Source organism: Hetaerina americana, unplaced genomic scaffold (assembly GCF_022747635.1).
Source record: "Hetaerina americana unplaced genomic scaffold, ioHetAmer1.1.p SCAF_13, whole genome shotgun sequence".
Lineage (NCBI taxonomy): Eukaryota > Metazoa > Arthropoda > Insecta > Odonata > Calopterygidae > Hetaerina > Hetaerina americana.
In genome coordinates this window covers 7,351,343-7,370,364 of record NW_027286403.1, presented here as the reverse complement: position 1 = coordinate 7,370,364, position 19,022 = coordinate 7,351,343, and the positions used below count along the sequence as shown (strand labels likewise).

The 19,022-nt window shown below is 39.2% G+C and overlaps 1 protein-coding gene across 1 annotated transcript in view; it reads left to right on the top strand.

Moving 5' to 3' along the window:
- Positions 1–3,344: 3,344 nt before the first annotated feature.
- Positions 3,345–19,022, top strand: part of LOC139686148 (neuropeptide CCHamide-1 receptor-like) — a 151,431-nt gene continuing 135,753 nt past the window's right edge. The window contains exon 1 of the mRNA XM_071583334.1: positions 3,345–3,494. The gene's annotated coding sequence lies outside the window, so the exon portion shown is untranslated. The remainder of the gene's footprint in view (positions 3,495–19,022) is intronic.

Below are 19,022 nucleotides of genomic sequence, written 5' to 3'. Positions count from 1 at the left end.
ATTCATTACAACTTATCTCAAATCTAGCTGCTCTACATTGCACTCAACCAAGTTGCAAAATTAAGTCTACTTCTTGAGGATCCCATACACTTGCGGCATACTCAAGGTATGCCTAGCTAACGTGAAATCACGAAGAACCATGACTCTTTCTTTAGAATGCCTAAGTATACTTTATAGGGATGCTAACTTTTTATTATCTATTTCGGTAAGTTCAAGAATGTGTTATCCCCAGGACATATCTGTAGTCATCGTTACACCCAAGTATTTTACCGATTCCACGAGTGTAATGTTGGATCCCTGTATCGTGTGTTTTCTGGTGAAGTGTATTTCCTCCAAAAATTAATCGATACACATTAATTAAATTTTAATTTTTAGCTACCATGTCTCGCACCCCGTTTTAATTGCATTTAGGTCGATAGGTAATGATACACTATCTTCATGGTTGGATATTTCCCTATTGATCACGGCATAGACAGCAACTAGACAAGGTTTACTGAAAACATGAGACCCGATGTCATCAATGTATAAAAGGAACAATAGCGGACCAATAAAACTATCTTAAGGGACACCCTATGTTAACTTTGTGCAATGATACCTAAAGAGAAACGGAGGCCATGAGGGGATTTGGCGAGAGGAGAGTAGATATACAAAGAGCGTTCCAAAAGTAATGCAATTGAATTTCCCGCGCCGCTCCAACTCGTCGGAGAGAGATTATACCGCTTGGATTACGTGGGAAGGACACTAAGCTTTGGTGATAAACCTGTCTCATTGCTCTCTAAAATCTATTGAAGTAGCATAAGTTAGTTATTGTAAGCTCTGCGCGCCGACAATGTCACGAAGAAAATGGAATCGACGATCGAACAGCGTTACGCGATAAAGTTTTGTCCGAAACTAAACATATCTCTTGAAGAGACTAATAAAATGATTTTTGAGACTTAAGGGGAATCTGCTCTGTCCTACTCACAAGTTTTGAGGTGACCAAAGGCCTTTGAGGAGGGCCGGAAAGAGTTTCACAATGAAGAACGCTCTGGGCGTCAACCAGCAAAACCGACAACAATGTGACTCGTGTTCGACAATTGTTGGACTCTGACCTTCGATTGAGTACCAAGGTGGTGGCCAATGAACTTAACTTGTCGTCTAATGTTTTTTTTCGCATTGTCACTAAAAATTTAGCAATGAGGAAAGTATGCGCCAAGCTTGTGCTCAAGGTGTTGTCAAATGACCAAAAGACCAACCCAGCGGAAATTTCAAGTGAACTCCCGCAACGCAGTGAAACTGAATCGGAATTGCTTGGATAAAGTCATCACTGTTATTTAAACTTGGGTTTTTGAATACGACCCTGAAAAAAATGCCAAAGCTCTGAGTGGCTCACCGATCAGTCCCCCAAGAACAAAATGGCAAGAATGAGCAAATCAAAAGTGAAAACAATGCTCATTGTTTTTGTCGACAGCAATTGAATGGTCGATATGAATTTTGTTCCTCAAAGACAGACATTTAACGCTGCCTTATACATGGATTTGCTTGAAAGACTCCGAAAAAGGATCATCAGGACGAGAAAAGATATCTCCGCTCCCTGGCAAAACCATCACGAAAACGCGCCTTGCCAAAACGCGCTACGAGTCCGCGAGTTCCTGGCCAAACACCAGCTCCCAACGCTGCTCCAACCCCCTGACGTCGCCCCAGCACACTTCTTTGTGTTCCCTCTGATTAAGGCAGCCCAATAAGAAACCCGATTTTCGTCCATAGAAGAGATCCAATCAGCCGTGACGAAGACCTTGCGAGAGGTCTCCGAAGACGGCTTCCAGGGCAGTCAAGGCTGGAAGTCGCTGGAAGAATGCGTAGAGGCCCAAGAACAGTAGTTTGAAATATTTGACTTGTTTGCGCAAATGTGTTCAATAATTTAGCTAAAAAAATAACTGCATTTCTTTCGGAAAGCACCCTGTATTTAATACATGTCTCCTTAACAGATCTGCTCTCTTCTCCGCACATCCTTTCATTACTTCCGCACTTCAAACAGACAAAAAAAGGAGATGGAATATTGTGGAGTGAAGCCCAAACACTTGCTAAAAGGTTCTCGAAACTAAGTGTAATTTCAGTGTGTTGAAATAGGGGTTTACACATCAATATTCTTTCTGACGAGCCTGCATGGGTTGAAAAAATTATGGTTCTGGGGAAGAGTTTATTTTAGTAAACGACCTAAGATAGCGTATTGGTGTAATATAATTCCATCTCTAATCTACATTTAAAATAAAAGTCTTAGAAACATCATCTCAAATAATTTTTTTCATATATTGGTAAACCACCCTAACATTAAAATGCTTAAAATGTACAGGAATCAATCAATCAAAAAAGGAATAATTTCAATATTTTAATTAAATAAATATGATATATTTCAGATTCTGCCTAGTTTTTATGGCTCCTAAACTAAGTGTTCAAGGCAAAAGAGTAGGTATAATGAGCGGGATATGGATTAAGAGAAGAATGGAAACAGACGAAATGTAACGAAATAAAAAAAGAGGTGCCACGCATCGTAGGAAAAGACAATGCTTCTAGGATAAGTTCAAAGAAGACGGAAGTGGTTGAAGTTTTAGATTGACATTGGGACGTTAAAAGCTACAGATGATAGGAGACTGCAAGTCAATCATTACATAATGGTATTTAGGAAGCAAATATACATTTAAAATTAGAGAACCAGTGAAAACAGTGAGATAGTATTATATATATGAAATATTTCTGTAAGCGTATTAGTAGTATTATTCAGTAGCGTAAGCTCTCACACGACATGGGGTGAAAAGATCGCCAACGTAAGTTCAAAAACCACTAAATCCTTCCAATCCGATTTCTGCGTGTCCCAAGCAAGTGCCCAAACCCCAATTGCAGATATTATCCTTCATCCTACCTAAGAACGTTAAGTCGTATCTGCGCTCATTCCTACCCAATCGTCAGGCTCCCAACCAATATCCCGCGGCCTCAGGGGCGGAGAACAGAAATGCGGCCAGCGCGGTTTTCTCGCGGACCGTAGTATCACATCACATTACCTCTCTCCGTCAATGCAGGAAGCTAGGAGTACTTGAGTGCGGTACAACCAAAGAAACGACACTCCCTCCAATCGACAGCAACTCTCACTCCGCTCCCTCCTACTCCCCCTCGTCTCGCTCCTAATCCCCTCCACGCCTCGGCCTCCCTTCGCCCATCTCCCTTCTCCCCTTCGCCATATCTCTGCCGTCCTCCCTTCCTTCCCACGCTCACAGCCCCGCCAACCTCCCCGCACAGCTTCGGGATACCCGAAGTGTAGCGAGCCTCCCTCAGTGGTGGCTCGTCCTCCGTCGCTGACGTTCGCTTTTCCACGCCGGACGGAGTCTCCCTCCGCACATTCGGTAGTATAGGACACGACGCTTGATACTGGAGAATCAACTTCCAGAGGCGTCCAAAAGACCAACTAGAAACCTACGCTGATATTTCGAGACCATCGTGGTGTCCTGGAATAGGAGACGGTAAGTTGATTCTCTATAATTCCGGGATATAAGACCCCCTCTTGAGAAATGCATTAGTTTCGTATTTCATTTGGTCGAACAAATAATTATTTGGTAAGCATTGTAAATGTTCCACCTACCCATGTTGAAGGAAATATGTTATATTTTTATCTCATTTCTTTGGATACATTCTTCAAATCCAATTATTGCATTTTTCCCAAGAGAAAGCGTGGTACAAATATATCGTTACCGAGATATCGTAAACTAAGGCGGTACATGCTTTCCTTGCTGTGTGTGAATGTTAAAATAGATTTGCGTGCGTATTAATGTCGAAATTTATCTATGCAGAGACTTACCGTCATTTAAGGCTGAAATGATATTTTCGAATGCGCTAGGAAGAGTTTATAGAGCATATCAGTGAAATGCTATTATTTGGAGATCCGACCAGAAATAGCATCGCTGGATTTCAAGTGAAGTTCTGTAATGAAAAGTTTGTGTGTACACGTACATACATTATCCTTCCCAACAGGAAGCACACTCTACCATACCAATATCCTAATATTCTAATGATGTGCCGACGGAAATATTTGGAGAGCAATATAAGACATGCTTGCTGCTGTGCTGGTATACAGTAGTGGAGATTTCATTTTATTTCTTCAGTAAATAGAAAAATTTTAGAAATGAAATACTTAATATAACCTGACATTTGAAATTTAGGTTTCACTGAATTAATAGGCATTAAAATTGAATTATAGTACTTTTGGCTGTGATTTCTATAATCGTGTGCATATTGTCATTTTTGAGTCATATCGCAATAGCAATTTTTACAACGATTGATACCAACACCTAAAATAAGATATGCATGAACAGCTTATGAAACTAGCATTTTGCGATCCATAGTTATTAATCAGAAGGCGTAGGTCAAAGGGCTGCTAGTAAGAGAAATATGACATAGACTTTCTGGCAGCTATCAGCGTGCGGCATCATTAGCATGCGATTTCATCAAGATGTTCTAATTATTTTAAATTTAAAGTGATAATTATTTCAAAACTTAGTATTAAATATGTTCCCATAAAAGTTGAAAATTGTCTTAAGGTTACAATAAACTATGACAGGAGTTTTATTAGGTTATTCATGAATATCATGGTTGATTTCATTTAACTTTAGGGGAGCTAAAAAGAATCGATTATACTTTAAGTTATACTAGTTTTGATACCGAGTTGGGTAATTTGATAATAAAAGCAAGACGATCAGCGTGGTATTAAGAATTTTGCGATAAGAGTCAGGAGAAGAAGGTATAAGGTAAGGTTAAAGAAAATAAAAAAATTAAAAATTGGCATGTTGGGGGAGGAGAGAGGATTGTTGGGAAAAATTCATAGGAGGCAGGAAAAGTGTATTCGGAGCACATTAATTGACGATGAATTGATGAAGATTGTCATAGTTGAGAGAACATTATGCAAGAGAGTTAGGGGGAGGAATAGTAAAGGCATGTGACGGAATAGTGGAGAGGTATATGGAACTATAGAAGGGGTAATTGTGGAGTCGGGTCAGGTTGTACCTTGGGCGATGCTAAAACAATTATAGAGGTTTTAAATTTTTCTCCATCCAAAAACCTACTTTTACTCGTACACTACCGAATAGTTATAAGCTCTAAGGAGTCTGTATAAGCTAAATTTTCCCCAATTGGCGCTTTGATTTATTGATTTGAATTGGTGTGTGATAAACATTAAACATTTTAATATATATTGATAGATGGTTGACATTTTTTAGGCTTGTGACCGACGCTTTTCACATCAAATTATTTTAAACATCAAAATTAAAATTTTACTATTGCTATTTAAAATCAATTTGACAAAAACTTATTTCGATGATTGACGAAAAAAGACCTTTTAAAAAGGTTGTTGCTCGTGAATTCCTTGGATGTAAATGATTCAATTTATTGCAATTTACGCAAATATTAATGAAGGCATTTCAGCAAACCATGATGAATAAAAGGAAACCATTATTTACAGACAAATTAGAAATCTGGCCGCATCTACTGCTACAAGTAATAAAGTATACTGACAAAATTGTGAAAATATTATTACGGCATAAATTTCTGTGTTTTGGTGATGGTCATTAAGTTCTTATGAATTGAATAAGAATAATTTCATGCTGAGGCTCAACTCTTATTGATGCCAGCTAACTTACCGAACTATCCATTTAAGGTGATCATACCGCTTGGTTAGCTCTACTATTTACGGATTATTAGAGATAAGATGATAGTATTGTACTCGAATCCAATGGCTTACAATCATTGCAATAAATATAATCAAACGTTTATATTAAATTCTAAGATTAAAAATAAATGTGCAAAATAAAAAACTTTCAGTTTAAAGCTCACTGAGATAAAACATTATTTTCCAGTTGTTTTAATTGGAATACATTTTATTATATTTACGGCAGAGTGGTGTTTTAATCCTAATTTTAGCTGTGGGTCTTTTAAATGATATGTTTTTGTTAACTGACTTTTTCTTGGATGACTCAGTTCCTTAATTTCCATGGCAATTGCTACTTAGGTTGGAGTGAAGCTATAGCATTAAATTTGTATTTAGAAAGCTCATCATGGGTCGTAATTATTGATCTTGATTTTTCTGCCTCCTTTTCAAGGGTGTGGATAAATATTTTTTGCGTGTTTGTTTATTATGAATGGTTTTTTCTCCATCCAAGAGTACTTTGGCCTGCACTGTGTAAGGTGTGCTTAAAAAATTCAATCCATTTATAACAAAGAAATTGAGCTAAATCTAATAATACGTTTATCTGCTAAATAATTTTCACCAATGATTGTGCGAGTTCTGCCTTACATAACAAATTTTCCAAAATAAATTTAAAAATTTGTTACTTTGGCTTCAGGTGACCTATCATTAGCAATAGTCTAAAGAAGACGTGCATCTTCCGTCGGTGAAATAGCTTCCATTAATCAATATTTTTCGAACCATAAATTCTGCGACCTCATTATACCTTTATATTTGTAAATTTTACTATGTTATTTGTTAAGAAGTTATTTCCGGAGAAAATAATGATGTACGCTCTGTTCACTATGTGTACGGATACCTTCTGTTTGGAGGGGAAGTGGATGACCAAGCTCCTCCGTATTCTGGGCCGACAGGGATATATTCATTTGGGTTTGACTCTTTTTAGATATTAGATCCTTTTGAATAAGTACTCTATGATTTCATGGTAGCTACCAGGATGGGTTGATTTTAAATTCACGCTCACCATTTCCATTGTTGAACAAGTTAATTTCCAAATTCGGTTTGCTTTCGTTGCAGCGATTTTTGACATACTTTTAAAGAAAATTAGCAATGTTATCCGAAGTAAAATTTATACCAAGTTGATTTTGAATAAAAATTAATAAATATTTCACAGAACGCTATCTTATTGTCTTGAAAGGTAAAATCAGTGTACACTAAATGGGGCGAGCTAAAAATTGCATCTCTCATTCTTGACATGTAACTAAATATTACTGAAAAGTAACATTAGGTATGCATTGATTCTGAGGATAACACCTAACATTATTAAAAGGAATAAGTAAACTTTAGTAAAATTTTAACCTATTAATGCATTTATCAAGGAAATAAACGTCAATAAAAATGTTTGCTCTCTTCGTACACATGTAAGGAACACTGCGATATTATTGGAATGATAGATTCCGTTGCGGATTTATACGATGTCTTAATACGGATATCCCTTAGCTATGGATGTATTTAATATGAAAAAGCAAGAACATCTAATTGAATACAAGCTTTTCTGGTAATTATTTATTCAGACGATGCAAGAGAGTAGTATAAGAAATAATATACGACTTAAACAAAAACAGGGCCTTATGGTAAGGGCTGCATTTTTATAGAAGCTAATTTCAATGGACAAGATTTTAAGCTCATATTTGGAAAAGGAAGAAGATCTAATGGAGAAGATCTAATGGAGATGCTTTTACTTCATATTCTGTTGCATTTTGTCAGGAAAATAAAATGCATTGAAACGTTATATTAATAACTGAACAAATAAAGACACAAAATAATATTATGCCATTAATCTCATAAACATGGTGTCAGAGGCTGCTGAAAAATCGGAAAAATATCATTCTAAAAGAATTTTATTGCCGCAAGTATTTTTTACAATGACATACTGTTAGTAATGCCAGGATTATCCCATAAGTACCCGACCCAATAAAGAAAACACAAAATATTTGGGAAAAATGTATATATTTTGCAACATAATCTCCTTTCAGCTCTATACATTTTTCCTAACAATTTTCAATAAGTTCGAAACCCTTTTTATAACAAGAACTGTCTTACTCCTCAAACTAGCCATCATTTCTTCACGGTTGGATAATCTTGGACCACCGAGCCATTTTTTAAGCATCGAAACAGAAAACAATCCGAGGGGGCTATATCTGGCGAATAGGGTGCATGAGGTAGCATTTCAAACTTTAATTCATGAATTTTGTCCATTGCCCAAGCTTTTGTATGGTCTTGGTGAAACAACACTTTCTTTTTAGTCAAGTGCGGCCACTTTTGTTTGCTTTCTTAACTCAAATGTTTCCATATGTTTGCATTATACTCGCCGTTGATAGTTCTTCCATTTTCAAGATAGTCAATGAAAATTATCCCACGCGCATCCCAAAATCCGACACTATGACCTTGCCTGCAGATTAGCCGGTCTTTGCCTTGGTAGGAGCCGATTCTCCCTATTGAATCCATTCTTTTGATTGTTCTTTTTTCTCGGGTGTGAAGTAATGGACCCATGTTTTATCCATGGTTAGAAACGACGGAAAAATTCTGCTTTGTTACTGTGAAACTTTGCTCTCAATACGCTGTTGAAACATCTTCACGACACTGGTTTTGCTTGAGTGTGAACAAACATGCGACCTATCTTGCACACAGCTTTCTCATTTCCACATTTTCAGTTGATATGCGATTTACCGTACTTTTTGAAATGCGCACTATGTCTTCTAGCTCGCGTATTTCAGTCGACGATCATTCAGTATCACTTTGTGTATATTTTTCACCGTTTCTGGAGTCGTCACCTCATTTGGAAAATTCGTCGCATTGCTCGTAAAGACTGGCAATGCGACGCTCGTCTTTACAACCCGTACGGCCTCGTTTAAACTCTGCTAACCAATATTTGAGTGTTGTAAACTAAGGAGCAGACTCACCCAGAGTATAATGCAGTTCAGCTTTAATATTGATTGGGCTGAAGCCTTTCAAATAAAAGTTTTGTGTCACATAACGATAACATATTTTCTCCATTTTCACAAATTCACTGTAAACGTTCAATATTGATGGCTGCCAAACAAATACTAAACAGCATAACATCTTCAAACTTGAAACGTGTGCTTTATAAAGTGTGTACTTTCTAATACAGTGATTTTTCAAACAACTACCGCCAACTCTAGGTCAGGCCAGATACTTTGGGCCTTCCCTTGTATAGTGTTCGGCAAAGTCAAAGAATTTTGTAAAGTTAACATTTGAAGTACAAGAAAGATGATCAAACATATAGCAGGGTTTCTGGAAAACTTGCTTTGCCCAAATCAGGGTTAAATTAGCCTAGTTGATACTTTCATTGAAAATCGTTTAAAGGTTAAATGTTTTTGTGTTTTAACTATACATATTTAACTATCTTGAGGGTGTGTGGCATATCGGAGGCAAATTCCATTCCCATTATTATTAGCTACCTTCAACGTTTGAAGGATAATTTCCCTGCTGAGATTTCTGCGAATTCTATTTGTCTCGGTGCATACCAGGTAGCGGGATCTCTATGCAAAATACGGGGAGAAGGTGGCAGCAAGGGTTACGGATTTGTTCAAATTACGTGTTGTATCTTATGTGAGAACAATTGCCGTCTCAGAAGATGAATCTGGAGATACTCTACGTACTTTCAGGAAGCTGAAATCAGTGATGAAATAAGTTAAAGCAGATTTAAAAATCCCAGTAATAATTTCCTTCTGCAGCCGCGTTCTGTGCAATAGCTAGGTCTTCTTGGAGCCCTATAGAGGGTATCAACCAAATGGTATCAATGTGGCATTTTGGATGGGAAAACGAAGAAAAACTGTTGATCTGAAAGTTTTCCCCTCAACGTGTTGGGAAACTCAACTTGGGTAAACATTTAAGAATACACAGAAGAATAATCAACTATCCGAATTAAGACTAGATAATTGACATCTGGCATCAGATATTAATCTAAATACGCACGTATGAAACCAAATCGTCTTTATTCTCAAAATTTGATTCTAACTTCCAACAAACATGAAGTGCTTGGCAGAATAAATATTAAAATGTTTAAGTGAAAAAGCGCGATTGCATTCATTGACTATATAACACATCTTTAAAACTACATGGGTAGACATGGTCATATGAACAGAAAGCTGGGCGACTTAATATACAGCAGACAGTGATATTTGTTCAAAATGGTTCATCATCTGAAGGAAAGGCAAATCTAAAATAATAGGTAGAGGAATTATCTGTCTAGGGGAGTATTGTGTATACTCTTGTAACGCAGCTAACTCACAAGTTATTAGTGAACGTGGAGACGGTTTAACGACTGTGTAGAGAGTGTTTATTGCTACATAAAATTTTATAATCCCAGAAGTCTAGTATCAGATGGCATTATTACCTCGACGCAAAACTAACATGTTCATTCGACAGAGAACCTGAATAAAACGTATACGTTCTCACAAAACTCGAAGACCAAGGATTCTAACGCTTTGACAAGCACTGTAACAACATTTTTACAGCCCCTAGCAACTATAAGCCGCCTGCAGCAAATCTTATAAAATATTGTGCCCGAAAACTGGCGTAATATTGCGAAACAGCATGCACAACACTTTTATTTGCAACACATAACTAAAAACAGAACGTATTGCAAACGCGGACACACCTGAGGGTAGAAGTAAACACTAATCTATGCATGCAGAGAAAAAGAGAATTACTGAAAGTGAAAAGAGAAGATACAGCATATTTATCCAACAATGTATGCTTAAATCTGATTAAAACACACAAGAAAATTTGAAAAGTCTGATTGCTGACAAAACCCACTAAAAACTGTTTATAAAACTTTGGTGAGCTGGAATAAAGAGTTTATTCCGTACTGACGCAAAAAAGGTAAAATCAAACCAATGTAGTACTACTTGAGAGCCATAAGGAAGCAAAAAAAGTTCATTCAAATCATATGTATATATTTTAAAAGGTAATGACCGAATGCTAAAGAGTGCAGTGGCGAGAGCCTATGGATTGTCATAAAAAAGTAATAAATATAATTGGAAAGGATTTACGTTACCTTGCTAGCAAATTTTTTTTTGCAATATGCGGAGGATAAATTTATTTTGGTCCAACCCTTGGGACGCATTAAGAGTATGTCAAGATACGCACTCTATAAAGGCAGCAAATGACAAAATGGATACGAACGCCAATCGTTTCTACAATATCTCTGTAAACGTCTGCCCCAAAATACCATATTAACCCAGAAAAGAAAGCCTCTCGCCCATCTGAAGAGCGAATTCGTGACAAATAATTGTCCCAGGAAGGAATAGAAACAGTTAAAGAAGAATTCTCGTTTAGAACACCAAAGGGACTTCTAAAGATGTTGCGTCTCTTAAAATTATTTACAAGTAGATAGCCGAAGGTTCATTGCTGGAAACTTGATCACAATGGGGCGATATTAAAGACACTAGTAAATACAGACCTATTTCTTTCACACCGTTACCCTGCTAAATCATTGAAAATGATATTGGTGTCAACATCATGGCCTTTCTCGGCAGTTAGAATATACTCATTTAACAACTGAAGAGCTCTAGGTTTCAATAAGAGACAATTCAATTCACGGCAAAATTTACTAGATCAACATACCAGTTCCGCATACTAGCATCCAGTAAAATTTATTGTTTCTTAACGTGTTAAAATATAGTACTTAATTTGAGGTAGAGGAACTAATGACGACTACATAGGTTTTTGGTTTCAATTTGTGCTTAAATGCTACAATATCTTTTAAAAACGCAATAATATAAAAGGTATTATAAGAAGCTCAAGACATAATCAGCATGATATAACCAGATAAAATATTTTTTAAAACTAAATGATACTTAAATGTATAGCACATGATATTTTTCGCATTATTAATTCTCAGCAGCATATAAAATAAAAAATACTTTTTATGTAAAAGACTGAAACCGTTTTGTAATTAATTATGGAACACATACAAAACAACTAAAAAACTGCACCCCATGATGCAGCACGAAAGCCATCCTACAACACGGAAGCCAGGACACAACAAGCAAGAAATTGAAACATCACTACCACATGAAAATGCACCACGAAACACTCTACCCCCAAAGAGTCTGTAAAAGGCGACCCAACGTTGCAGGTAGCAGGAATTCCCCCCGCGGAGAGGGACGAGGGATTGAAAGGAAAGAGACTTAAAAACAGATGAACGGAACACGAATGAGGTCATTCGGAAATAATGGGTTATTATAGAAAAACACATAAGGTTAGTGGACGAGTATGCATTTAAATGCAACTAATTATTTTTTAGACGCTGAGGGTGGCAAGTGGAATTTTTGCTATCTATAACCCTGCAGTTGCTATCCCGTATTGTCCGTGGGAAGAAGGAGTCCTTGAGTCGGCTAGTTCTGGCATCTATTTCCCGAATTTTATATGCATGATCCAAGCGACCAATGTATGTAGGAGTACGAATAATTTGCGAGACCTCGGTGCTGAAACATGCGGATCTAAATTTATTTAATAATTTTAATCTTGCATTGAATCGTCTCTCAGCCAATGATTCCCACCCATACCTTTTTACTCACTTTATTCCATCCATCATACCTATCCTATTCCTTTCCCTTCCATGTTAGTCTAAATGTCTCCCCTCCATCACAGTCTTCGACAAGCCATTGCCCATCACAACGTTATTCATTCATATTTTCTGCCTCTCATTGATTTCTCCCAATGATACTCTCTCCTCCCAAACTATGACTAGCACTTTCTCGTTTGTTTTTCTTTTAGCGAACTTCATCTTTTCGACCATTCTCCACACCCACTGTTCAAAATCATACAGTCAATGCCTATCATCCTGTTTTAATAGTCATACTTCCCCGCCGTACGCAACCACACTCTAAATCAAAGTTTTAATGAGCCTATATTTAACATCATTACTCAAAGTCCCCGTCATTAATGCCCTCCTTTATTTCATTTAAAAGACTTTTATACACTTTTCAACTCTGCATCTAGCAAAGCTGAATATAAAGTATCCTCCTTCTATCATATTCTCTTTCTATGCCTAATCTTGCTGGCCTTATACCCATACCCTTACTAAACAGTTTTTTATATTCCTTTTATTTTTCTTGGGCCTTTTCTGATTCAACTACTATTGTTCCTCAGCTATTGCTCATTGTTTTCGAAGATATTCTCATTTTACTTCCTTACAGTACTTCCACCTTGTTGTGTAGCATACCAATCTCACCCTTTCTCTGTAATATTTGCGTGTTCCGTCTCGCTTCTTTCGCCCTTTTCGTTTCGCACCTCGTTTGATTGCTTAAATCCTTATAGTCGTCCTTCTTTTTACCTAACTTTTCACTACGGCCTGTTTATACTAATTTCTCTTCCATCCTATTAATGCTATATCGATCCAATTTTTAACCAGTGCTCCCTGCTTTATTTATGCTCCCTCTATTACTAGTTTCAAAGCGACTGATTTTCGAATGCTGGAGTGAATGAAGAAATTCCCCTTTTACTTGAATATCCGTGTTGAATGCGTTGGTAAATATGCTTCAATAAGAAATGCTTCCGTGTAGTACGGCTATACGAGGATAAGCTGAAAAGTTCTCGACCTGACAATAAAAGGCTAAGATTTCAAGCTTAAAAATGATTTTATTTTCCTACTTAACCTTCCTTGCATCCACGCACATGTCCCAACGTTTCTCCAACAGCAAACTTTCCCGGAAGTGAGCGTCTTGAAGGCTGTGAAAATATCCATCTACGGCCCTGTCACCTTCTTTATTGGGCGCAAATCGCTTTCCAGAAACAAATTTCTTCGAGTTTGGGAGCAGACGAAAGTCTGAGGGTGCTAAATCCAGAGAAGAGAGTGGGTGGCAGAGCGAACCGTAACCCAAATCCCGTAGTTTTCCAATCGCCAACGCACCTTTGCGAGCCGCTGGTTGGAGGCTGTCCAGATGAAACATGATTTTTTTCTTTTTCAAGCCAGTTCTCTTCTCACGAAATTTGGCATTCAGGTCGGCAAAAAGGTTGGAGTAAACTTTTCCTGCAGTTGCTTGGCCTTTTTCAAGATAATCAATTAATATGATCCCTTTCGTATTGCAGAACACACTAGCCATGACCTTTCAGGGAGATGCGATCGACTTTATTTTCTTTGGTGCTGAACTACTGGCTTCCAACCATTGCTTCGACTGCTGTTTCGTTACTGGGGTGTGGTGGTTGACCCATGTCTCATCCATGGTGGCAAAATGCCGCACGAAATCGGTCAGCTCCCAATTGAGTCGGTCCAGACATCGCTGCAAAAATTGTTTGCAAATTTGCTTTTGATCGGAATTCAGCAAATGCGGCACTCACCATGCGCAGAGATTTTTCATGTTTAATTCTCCGTGCAGGATGTTATGCACCCGTCCTTCCGATGCCCCCACGGCCTTAGCTATCCCAATCTTCTTCACTCGTCTATCGTCCAACTTGATATCGTGTACCTTTTCGATAGTTTCCGGTCTGGTTGCGGTTTTAGGCCGTCCTTCTGGTCATCTTTGAGAATGAGCAACCACGTTTAAATTCAATTGTCTACTTTTTAATGGTTAATTTGGAAGGCGTAGAGTTCTCGTACACCATAGATCTCGTCTCATTCTCTGCCTGGCTTCTGCCGAGAACAGACGGGCTCGAGCTCGCTCCCTAGAACCAGTTCAACCCTACCTGAGACTACCTGCGTGCCTGCTGATACTTCTGTACCTCTGTGTTTGTTCTTCCCTAGTGAAGTGTAGTTTAGTGTTAGCTTTAATTTTGTGAAATAGTTAAGTTTATTTAGTTTTTGTGTTGCTTGTTATTAGTTTTTAATAGTTTGGTGGTATTCCTAGTGGTTACTCGTAGTGGCTTGCGGTGGTTTTTGTCCGTCGAATCTAATTGGTTATCGGTGAGTGCTTTATTTTCTTTACCATCCTTTTTCTTTCCTTTCTTTACTATCTTCCAAAGCGTAACTTATTGATTGAGGTAAATTTAACTAACCCCTCTTAGAAATTTTAGCTTAGCGTATACAAGTTAGCTTTTGTTGGGAACTCGGTTGTTATTTAAGATGGCTTCATCTAGGTCCCCTGTTGCCATGCTCGAAGGCACTGGCGAATGCGCGGCTTTAAGGGCCCGTATTGTCATGCTGGAGAGAATGGTGCGGGAGCTTCGATCGGAGATCGCTGGCCGGAGGACTCCCCTCAGGAGAGATGGTGCTCGGGGTGGGAATACGAAAACCCGCCACGCCCATATGGGTGCACGGATTCGTCCGAATGCAACACGTGGCTGGGCGATTAGAGACCTACCCAGTGTCCCATCTCCCAACGAGGGAGTGTCTCACGTCCGTAGGTCGCACGATTGGAGGGTCGTCTCTCGGGGCAAGGGGAAGGTAACGCTGCGGCGTGGATTGGACTCTGCGGAGGCAGATACCATCCCCGTCTCCAACAGGTACCAGGTGCTGTCGGATGACAGCACCACCGTACCTGCAGCCCCTATCCCTACTCCGAGGGCACTGCCTAGGGTAAGACGTCAGGGAACGGGAAGGGAGGGAGTTGTAGTAATAGGTAGCTCGAATGTCCGTCGTGTAATGGTTCCATTGAGGGAAAGGGCGCGCCGCGTAGGCGCCGATCAACGGGTGACCGCCTGGTGTATACCAGGCGGAGGAGTCCCTCAGGTGACGAAGGCAATCGAGGCGGCGGTCAAAGGCACGAAGTGCTCTAGGCTGCAGGTCGTGGCCCATGTGGGCACCAACGACGTCACGGACCGTGGATCCGAGGAGGTCCTCCGTTCCCTTAGGGAACTGAGCTCCGAGGTGAAGCGCGTCCAGGGCGTCGAGGGGGTTCGGCTGGGACTAACGGTCTGCAGCATCGTTCCGAGGGAGGATCGCGGGTCTCTGGTTTGGAGCCGAGTGGAAGGCATAAACCAGAGACTATCGAGATTCTGCTCGGACATAGGAGCCTCCTTCGTCGACCTGAGACCAACCCTCCGATCTTGCAGGACTCCCCTTAACCGATCTGGGGTCCATTACACGGCGGAAGTGGCGAGTAAGGTAGCGGATAGGATACTCGACCACTGTAGGCCTTTTTTAGGATAGAGGGCAGGTCAATTAGTGGGTCAGTAACATCTGGGGATAGCGCGTATAATATTATTAATAAAAATATAAAAGTCACCGACAACACTGGCATTGATTTAGAAAGACATGTGACACGCACTTCCCCACAAAGGCGTCCTAAACTACAGTCAGGCACAAATAAGGACGTTAGTCAACATCAAAATAATTTAACTATACTTGTTATAAATTGCAGAAGCCTCAAGAACAAATCAGCGGATCTAGAACACATAATCCAAACTCATTCCGCTGATATATTATTAGGCACAGAGAGTTGGCTGTGCAATGACATAAACGACCAAGAAATTTTCCCAATAGATTTCAAAGTTTACCGACACGATAGAGATACAAGACCCGGAGGAGGGGTTCTCGTGGCAGTTAAAAGTCATTTTGAAAGCAGGCAAGTTTCATTTGAAAATAATAACATAGAAAGTGTTTGGTGCACCTTAATACGGACCAATCAACCCAACATAAATTTATGCTCTTTCTACAGACCTCCAGACTCAGATTTGAAAACACTTCACACCCTAAACGATCAAATTTACAATTTTACACGTAAATATAATAACAGCATAAACATAATTGGTGGCGACTTTAACCTCCCTGGTATAGATTGGGACAACAATATCGTTAAATCTGGGACCCGCGATCGCGAATCTTGCAATTCCATGATAAAATTGGTTCAAAGAAACTCCCTCCATCAAGCAGTACGCATGCCCACCCGTGGAAAGAACATATTGGATCTATTTCTTACAAACACGCCTGAACGTATTATTAGTGTATCAACTGATGAGGGCTTGAGTGACCATAAAGCAATTAATGTCCACTTGGACATAGAAATAAAAATGATTGTTAAACCAAAAAGAAAAATTTATAATTACCATAAAGCAGACTTTGAATCTTTTGCCAATCAATTAAACTCTTCACTACCCGAGTTCAAAACCCGCTTAAGTCATGTCAACGTGGAAGAAACTTGGACAGAATTTGTCAATATCATGCAAAAAGGAATCGTAGATTTCATACCTATAAAATACGGTAAAGCAAATCGCGACCCCAGGTGGTACAATAAAGACGTTAGAAAAGCCCTTCGAAAGCAGAGAATGCTACACTCTAGGGTAAAGAGGGCAGGCGTGAACACATCATCCCCTGAGAATAAACAATTATGGGACACATATAGATCCTCTAAAATTGAAACCAAAACACAATTACGTAGCGCTTTACTGGACTTTAAACGCAAAGTACTTTGCGAGCACATGGACACTGACCCCAAAGCTTTCTGGTCATATGTTAGGGAAGTAAATGGGAGTAAACAAACCGTGGCTTGCTTAAGGGATTGTAGCAATATAATTCATACAGACAGTGTGGGTAAAGCTAACATCCTAAATTCATTCTTCCAAAGCATTTTCTCGAATGATGTTGCCACCGCATATCTCCAAGAAACAATACATACTCCACCCATGGAAAAAATAACAGTGGACCAACAAGGAATTCTAAAATTGCTTAACGAGATTAAACCCAACAAATCCCCGGGTCCCGAAAATATACCAGCTAGGGTGATAAAACATTTAGCTCCAAACATTGCCCCGTACCTTGAGTTTATATTTAAAAAATCCCTCACAGAGTGCAAAGTACCTAAGATTTGGAAAACCGCACAAATAACGCCTATTTTTAAAGGTGGTGACTGGGAGGATCCCAGTAATTACAGACCTATATCTCTCACTTCTATCTGTTGCAAAATCTTAGAGCACATAATTGTCAGTTCAATAATGAGACACCTTGACAATATTAACTTTTTAAGTGACAATCAACACGGATTCAGTAAAACCCGCTCCTGCGAGACCCAATTAGGATTATTTACACACGATTTACTTTTATCGGGTGAGAGAGGTAGGCAAGTGGATGCCATCTTCTTAGATTTTCAAAAGGCATTTGATAAGGTCCCACATGGTAAACTCATTCATAAATTAAAGGTCGCGGGTATAAACAAGGGCGCCATAAGTTGGGTTAAAGATTTTCTTTCAGAGCGGGAACAGAGGGTAGTCCTTGATGGCGCTAGTTCCAACAGCGTTCGAGTCACGTCGGGGGTACCTCAGGGAAGTGTGATCGGGCCGTTGCTTTTCTTGATTTTTGTTAACGATTTGAACCGCGAAGTGAAAAGTAAAATTAGGATGTTCGCGGATGACACGGTGATCTATCGGGAGATATCTGGGGATGAGGATCGTTTTATTCTAGCGCAGGATTTAGATTGCATTACTAAATGGTGTTATAACTGGGGATTGACTCTAAAATATAATAAATGTTCAGTGGTAAATTTCTTTAAAAGATCAACGGGATTTGCTTACAAATTAGCTGGAGGTGACCTGGCAGTAGTTGATACGGTAAAATACCTAGGTGTCACATTCACAAAAGACTTAACTTGGGGGACTCACATACGTAAAGTCTGCGGTCAAGCATATAAAAAATTGGGATTCATCAGACGCATTGTCGGCAAAAGTGACTCGAAGGTCAAGGAACGTTGTTACCACGCTCTTGTAAGGCCTCATTTAGAATACGCATGCAGCGTGTGGGATCCGAGTGAAAAAGGTCTCATTCGGGAAATTGAGAAGGTTCAACGCCGGGCAGCCCGTTTTGTAAAAAATTCCTACGATAAAACGCAAAGCGTCACCGAAATGCTCATGGATTTGGGGTGGGAATCATTGGCTGAGAGACGATTCAATGCAAGATTGAAATTATTAAATAAATTTAGATCCGCATGTTTCAGCACCGAGGTCTCGCGAATTATTCGTACTCCTACATACATTAGTCGCTTGGATCATGCATATGAAATTCGGGAAATAGATGCCAGAACTGGCCGACTCAAGGACTCCTTCTTCCCACGGACAATACGGGATAGCAACTGCAGGGTTATAGATAGCAAAAATTCCACTTGCCACCCTCAGCGTCTAAAAAATAATTAGTTGTATTTAAATGCATGCTCTTCCACTAAACTTATGTGTTTTGCTACGCTTTTTCGAAATCTACGAAACAGGCAAATACCATCTGTTTGTGTTCTATATTCCTCTCGATAAATAATCTCATTACTGCGATACCGTCACGCGTCCCTTCCCCTTCCTAAACCCAAAATGGTCATCCCCTAAGTGATCATTTGCTCTACTCTCCATTCTTTTGTTGATGATCCTGAGA